A 7,440-nucleotide genomic window follows, 5' to 3' on the forward strand; every position below is an offset into this window, starting at 1 on the left:
TTGTTCAGCGGCGGTAGCTTTCTGCTCAGCGGTGGTGGCCTTCTTCTCGGCGGCGTCCAACTTTCCCGAAGATTGAGTCAGCTGCTCCCGGAGAGTTTCCACTTCACTTTTTAATTCATTGTTGGCCTTCCCACTAGCCTCCAGCCTCCTCCGAAGGGACTCCATCCCGGACAGCTCAAACTCAGCCTTCCGGGCTATCACGGCGCCGCGCAGGAGTGTTCGGTACATCCACCTCGCTTGCCCGGCAAGGGAAGACTCGTGGAAGTACTCCTGGGTGCCGGGGATCAGTTGGGTATCTATAAAATTGCTTGCGTCGAAATTCCTCTCCATGACGGTGAGGACCCCCTCGGGACTAGAGGACGCCTTCCTTTTCCTTTTAGGGGTGGGGATGACCACCTCCACATCATCGTCAGGAGCAGACGTCGAACCCCCTTGGCCTACCACTTCGCGAGGAGGAGAGGCATGAACCGCTTTCTCGACCTCGACCTGGGCAGCTTGGGTCGAGATCCCGGTTCCCCCAGCCACACCCTCCGGCCCGGAAGTAGTTTTGTCCTCCGGAGGAGCTGTAGACGTCTCAGCGGCAGACTGCTCATTATCCTCCTCATCATCACCGCCGCCAAGGAAAGTCTGAAACAAGTCGGGAAGACCCGTCACGGACGCAGACATATCCACTGCAGGAAAAAAGGAAGGTCGGTTAGTCGTCACACAATATCAACAAGAGGGAAAAAGACAAAGGAAAAAGTAAAAAGCTTCTCACAAATATAGTTACGGCCGGACTCCCGGTCACCCATAAGGAGATGGGGATTTACCGGGTTCTTCCCAAAAACTGCGTTTAGCACCTCGGCAATCTGCTGATCTACTGCCGACATGTTTTTATAAATTACCTTAATAAAACTATTGGCTCCTGCCCCGAAGCTCCAATAAGTCGGGATGAGCCGTACCCCCTCCAAAGACAACCAAAAGGGGTGACGACCTCTGGCCGGACGGACCTTAAAATACTTGTCCTTAAACCCATGGTAAGAATCTTCGAACAAGCCGAAAATCTTCTAGGAGTCCTCAAACAAACCAAAAATCCTCCGACCTTGGACAGACCGGAAGGACATGAACCCCTTTTTATGTTTCCTCTCCTTCGAAGGGTTTGTAAGATTGAAGAAGAAAAGAAAAACATCTACAGACACCGGCAGATCAAGGAACACACAAACCATCTCGAAACAGCGGATCGAGGCCCAGCTGTTCGGATGCAACTGCGACGGTGACACGGAAATTCGGTTTAAGAGTGCCATTTGAAAGGCTGAGAACGGAATGCGAACTCCGACTTGAGTGAACATGGCTTTGTAGAACCAAATCCAGTCGGCGACCTGGCTGGGTCGGAAGTTGATTTCATACAAACGCTCGTGAGGAGCCGGGACGAAAACGTCGTAATTGGCCTCCTCGTCGGTCCCGCCACACAAATACCCGGCTTGTCGGAACTCGGTGAGCTCCTCCTCGCCCATTTGATTGGGTGATTCCCTTATATCAGAGACGACCCAAGCATATTGGTCGTACGCCGCGGGGTTAACGGATGCCCGGGAGACCGTGCGAGCCATACCTACGTGGGGGTACCATCCAGTTAGTCTAAGAGATCGGTTGCCCAGGCCGAACACGAACACCACCCTCACGACTTCCCGACCAAGGCCGAACAAGACTAAATGGCTAAAAGAACGAGAAAAAACCTACCCTGGAATGGTACTTTTCCCCCTAACACGTCTACTCGCAGCTAAAAGGCTACACGATAACTTCAAAGAACCAAGCAACAAGCATACAGAAATAATGCATAAAAAGGGGGATGGTTCAACAATTACCTGAATTAATGAAAGGATGATGAAGTTGCGAATCTGGAAAATGCAAGAAACACGAACGGAGGCACCACAGCAAAACCTTGTAGCAAGGAGGAAGAAGGGAAGAATAGGGGGTGCGAAAAAGGTGAGATTCAGATTCACAAAACATCAATCTTTAATCCATTAAGTTAGATAATATTGTAAAAAAATGTTACGGCCCGGCCCAGAATCAGCTTTGGGTCGACCCGACCCGAGCAACACCCGACCCGGACATGCGCCCTCCAACCGACCCGGACACGCGTTCTGTACGGCTCCCACACGGCTGCAGGACAGCGTCCTTGGGAATATGGGCCTGTCCCATAAGGGGCCCACTACTGACATATATATAAGGGGAAGATTGGCTCTTCCCCCGAGGTACGTCACATCTCTTCAACCCTTTATTCTGCTCACCTGCACATTGCTGACTTGAGCGTCGGAGTGTCTTTGCAGGTGGCACCCCCCCTCCTCATCATCTCTCCACAACAAGTGCCCGGCTACTCGCCTACCCGTAAGCAGTGCGACCCAAGTCAAGGCGTTCTCACCCCTACACCTGTTTACCCGATCTGTTCGGAACCCGACTAACGAACAAAAAAACATCATGATATAATGCAGCTTTGTTTTAGGAGAAATGGGTTTAAAGTAATAGAAGATTATTAATTAATTATATTTCTTAAAACAATTAACTATAATATTATTGGTCTGTCAACAAAAAAAAATGATATTATTGGGGAAAAGATACAAGGATATGTGTGAAGAAAGAAAAGATCGAAAACGTTCTCGTGACTCGTGAGTGAATCGCTGACAATGAGACAAAAGTCCTCACCGCACCTAGCTACTCTTTTGGAACTATATACCACATATGCATTTACTAAATTAATAAATAATTAAATTCATCCACTAAATTACTATATTTACAAAATATTCGGTAAAGTATTATAAAAATTTCCCCTTGATTTCTTAATTCGGTATTATTATTGAAAACCCTCTTACTGATAAATAGTCAAATTTGTATCTCAAAGGTTATTATTTTTTAAATTATTTTTTTAATTAATTAAATTTATTTAAAAAATTTTAAGTTGGTCAAATTAATGTTTCTGTCACATTCATTTTCATGCCGTCAAAATCGTTCGTATGATACAGTGACATCACAATATACACCGAACAATCTTAATTGATTACTAATATGATAAATTTATAAAGTTAGATCAAAATCATCAAATTAATTTTAAATTGAAAAATTTTAATACTTCAAAGTCTCTTCAATTTAGGATTAATTTAATAAAATTATATAAATTTATTATATTAACAGTCAATTAAAATTGTCTGATATATATTATGATCAATTTTGTGTCACTTAATGTGTCATATTAGTAAATTTTGGCACTGTCAATAACGAAAGTGATAAAAGGACTTGACCAACTTAAAATATTTGAAAAATAAATTTAACTAAAAAAATTTGAGAATTAATTTTTAAAAAAATTAATTTTTACGAATTTAATTATTTATTCTAATGAATAATCATATTGCTTTAATTGGGAAAAAAAAATAAAGATCAACAGATTTCACCAACTCTTGTCTCTACATGATCTTTTATATTAGGTCTCTACTGTGTATTAGTGTGTATGTGTAAGTCACTGTTGTCTTGTTTGGCCTTTTAGGTACCTCTTTTAAATGGTTTTGTTATTTTTTTAAATTAACAATTAGTTGATAAAATAGTGAATGAATAAATTAAATATGGCAGTCTAGGCAAAAAGGTGCTAATTAGTTTCAGGTCTATTCAAGATTATATATATAAGGTTAAATTTATTTTTGATACTTTTCATTTAATAGTTAAATTGGTAAGTTTGATATATAAGATGGGAAAAAATGAATAAAGCCGTATATTTTTTGGTGGGTAATCATGTTCCTAAGTTGCTATATATAATGGGTAAATAAATGAGGAAATTTGTATACCTGGTTAAAAATTCTCTCAATTGTTATACTATTCATGCATTTATATAGATGCAGGTACTACTGTCACTTGTACAAATTCATATTTATTTAGATCTCACGTACATAGTTTGAGTATATGTGTCTTTATTTATTTATTTCAAGGTGGAAAAGAAAGGAGAATAAAAAAAGGGCCAAATTTTATTAGTTTACTTTTTTTTTTTCATTTCCTTAAAAGACATTTCAAAATCCAATATTGCTATAAATGAGATTATCTAAGAATTGTTATACAAATTCGATTACTATAAAATTTTGCATTATTTGAAAAGGAAGTTAGATAGTTTTTATAGGTATAAGATAATTTTAGGTTTAGTTATATTATTCTGTTGTTTATTATAGTTTTATTAAATTTTTAATTAAATTTTTATATTTTTTAATTAAATTTTTTATATAATATCAAATTTTGTATTAGATTTTTATCATGATAAAAATAATTTTGATAAAATTATAAAATCCGATAAAATAATTAAACCATAACTTTATTACATAAGCTCATTTTTTATAAAAGATTTTCTTTTCTTTTCACTTTTTCCCCCTCAAAATTTTAACATTATTTCTGTTACACAAGTTTTGGTACTTTATATATGTTTAATGTGGCCGTCACATTCATGTGATCCAAATTAATGCATCAGGATCACAAGGGCCCTGGGAACACCAATACTTTCATCTTTCCCATATAAAATTGTTAAAATATATTAGTATCCATTACTATTTATTAAAGTTATTTAGTATATTTAAATATTTATTATAAAATATTATATTTTTATTATTTTGATTCTGTTAGTATATATAAATATTTTTATATATTTTATAATTTTATACAATTTGAATATTTATAATTTTTTTATTATTTTTTGTTTTAAGATAATATCAAAGTCATCATATTATCTTTTTTAAATAAGACATACATAATTTTTTTTAGTAAAAAATTATTTTGTCTCTTTTTTATACTTTTTTTTATATCTATTTTTTTTCATCTCACTAATTAGTTTATTATTTTCGTCTTATATTTTTAACTCTAATGAACCAAATACCACCGTTATCAGTTATTCCAAGCGTTTTTAGTACCATTAAAAACTTCATGTCCATTTCTAATAGGCGTGCTCCTTCCAATCACATTTTGAACATATTTTTATCCATTATAAACCGTATCATACACTACCGCGTGTAGTGGCAGATGACAGTAGATTTAGCTCATAAAATTTGAAAATACGAGATAAAAAAATGAGTTAATTTATGAGACGAAAAAATATCAAAACATTGTCAATAATGAAGGAAAAGGCACGGAGAAGGATTTATATGAAAAAAAAATAAGTAATTTCTCACTAGAAAAATAACATATATATTCTTCAAAAAAGATATCATGATTCTGATACTATGGTTCTGAAAAGTAAGAGAGAATAGTAGAAAAAGAATATTTTGTATATTCAAGTTATGTGAGAATAAAACAATATATAAAGATATTTATAAGTGTTAAGAGAATAAATAATTAAAAAGTAAAATCCTATAATAAAGATCGTGTACTCGTTGCTGCGCCACTCGCCGACCCGCATTTGTGTTGACCGCAAGTTGACTAGGGCTAAGTCAGTTATTGACGTGGCTCACGCATCCTCTCACGTGCTAACACATGTCTTCCACATTGCTGACATGGCAACTAATGTGTTAGTTGACGCACTTATTTGTGGACCCTTCCTAAAATTTTTTTGTGTCTTTTTTTTTTCTTTCTTTTTTTATGATTTTCGTTCTAATCTTACTTTTTTTTTTAATCGGTTAGATATTTACATATTTTCATAGAAAAATTAGATATTTTTCGTTTTTTTTACAGTTTCATCTGCGTTCCGTCTTAGCAATTTTATCAACGTTTATTCTGTCATTTTTTGTAATTTTTTCTTATTTCATTATTTTAAACAAATTTTAAACTCAAATATATTAATATCTGATTTTTTTGTGTATATTTAATATAGATGATATATTATAGAAATTTTTTAAAGTATACTGTTATATAGGTATTTCAGTAATTTTTAACCGTTAATTTTAATTATATCTATATATATATAATATTTTTTATAATTAAGATTAACAGTTAAAAATTACTGAAATACCGATATATCGATATACTTAAAAATTTTCTTATATTATATAATATTATATTAGACATGGACTCATCACTAGTGGACACCCTAAAATTAATCACACACAATACCCTTTCCCTTAGGTCTTGGCTTGTGGTTGTGGAGGACCACACTCTGTTCATTCTGTTATTGTTTTATTCTTCAATGTTTCATTTGTATGTATGCACAATTGAACACCAATTATTAATTAAAATATGTATTGGATATTGATGCATAGAAAGCTAAGTCTAGCATATATAAGAGAAGGACAATGCTGCCACTTATAATTCACTTCCAAACTTTGAAAAAGGTTGGAGGAGAATTTAAAGTATTTTTAGTGATAGTGATGTTTAGAGTTTAAGGCCAATAGTAAATTACTTAGCTTGATCTCATTTCCCGGTTTATTTTCTCATAATAGAACCTTCCATATCGTGCATGCCTATCAATTCTCTATTTATCACAAAAAAATTAAATAGTATATGTATACAAAAAATCAATGATATATATTATTTTAAATATTTTTAATATATATTTTTTATTTTTAACGTATATATATTTTTAAGAATATTAAATATATACTAAAATCAACAAAAAAAAGAATCAATCATCATATTTTATAAGTTAAATACCAAACTACGCCTTTACCCAGCATCTCTAGCCCTTAATTTTTTCTACTCGTTCCTTTTTGTTTTATTTTATTTTTTTTGTTGCAATAGCTTAGATGATGAATTCAAACGTGGTAAATTTATAATTGAATATTAGATTTCAATACTTTATAAGCTAGTGAAAGAATACAATTAGATTCTTAGAACTACCTTTTGGGTGAGAATACGGAATTGTTGATTCTAAATTTTGTTTTACATGAAAATTATGCATGAAATATCTCTTTCACATAGAGTTTCAACTTGAATTTAGATTTTTGAATTTGATTATCGGTTTGATTATAAATAAAATTTGTAATATGGTTTTGGAATGTATTTGATTATAACCTGATTATACCATGAGGTTGTATTTTAATTTAGATCAATTTAAAATATAAGTGATTGATTAATTACTATTTTCAATTTAATTGTAATTTTTTAAAAAAATCTAAATAACCACTTCTTGATGCGTTGCTTAACACTGAAATGCTTTAATATTCTAAAATCTTCAAAGCTTATCTAGTATATAAACATGGGACCCTACAAACATACTCCTCCAATAATTAAGATAATAAATTAAAGAATCCTAGATAAACATAAACCATAAATTTCAACTTGCAAGAGTTTACCTAAACTTGATAAGAATTTAGTAATTATTAACACAACAAATTGGTAACCCTTTTCAATTTTTCATCAATAATAGAAGGAATTTAATTTGGTTTCAAATATCTAAGAAGTTGTTTTCTTTCATCAGAGTTGACTTTATTAACTATACACAAAACAGTACCATCAATTGAAAATTTTCTGTGACAATGTTCAACCCTATGAAGCTGAATGCTGCAG

The sequence above is a fragment of the Arachis duranensis genome, chromosome 6 (assembly GCF_000817695.3).
Source record: "Arachis duranensis cultivar V14167 chromosome 6, aradu.V14167.gnm2.J7QH, whole genome shotgun sequence".
Taxonomy (NCBI): Eukaryota; Viridiplantae; Streptophyta; class Magnoliopsida; order Fabales; family Fabaceae; genus Arachis; species Arachis duranensis.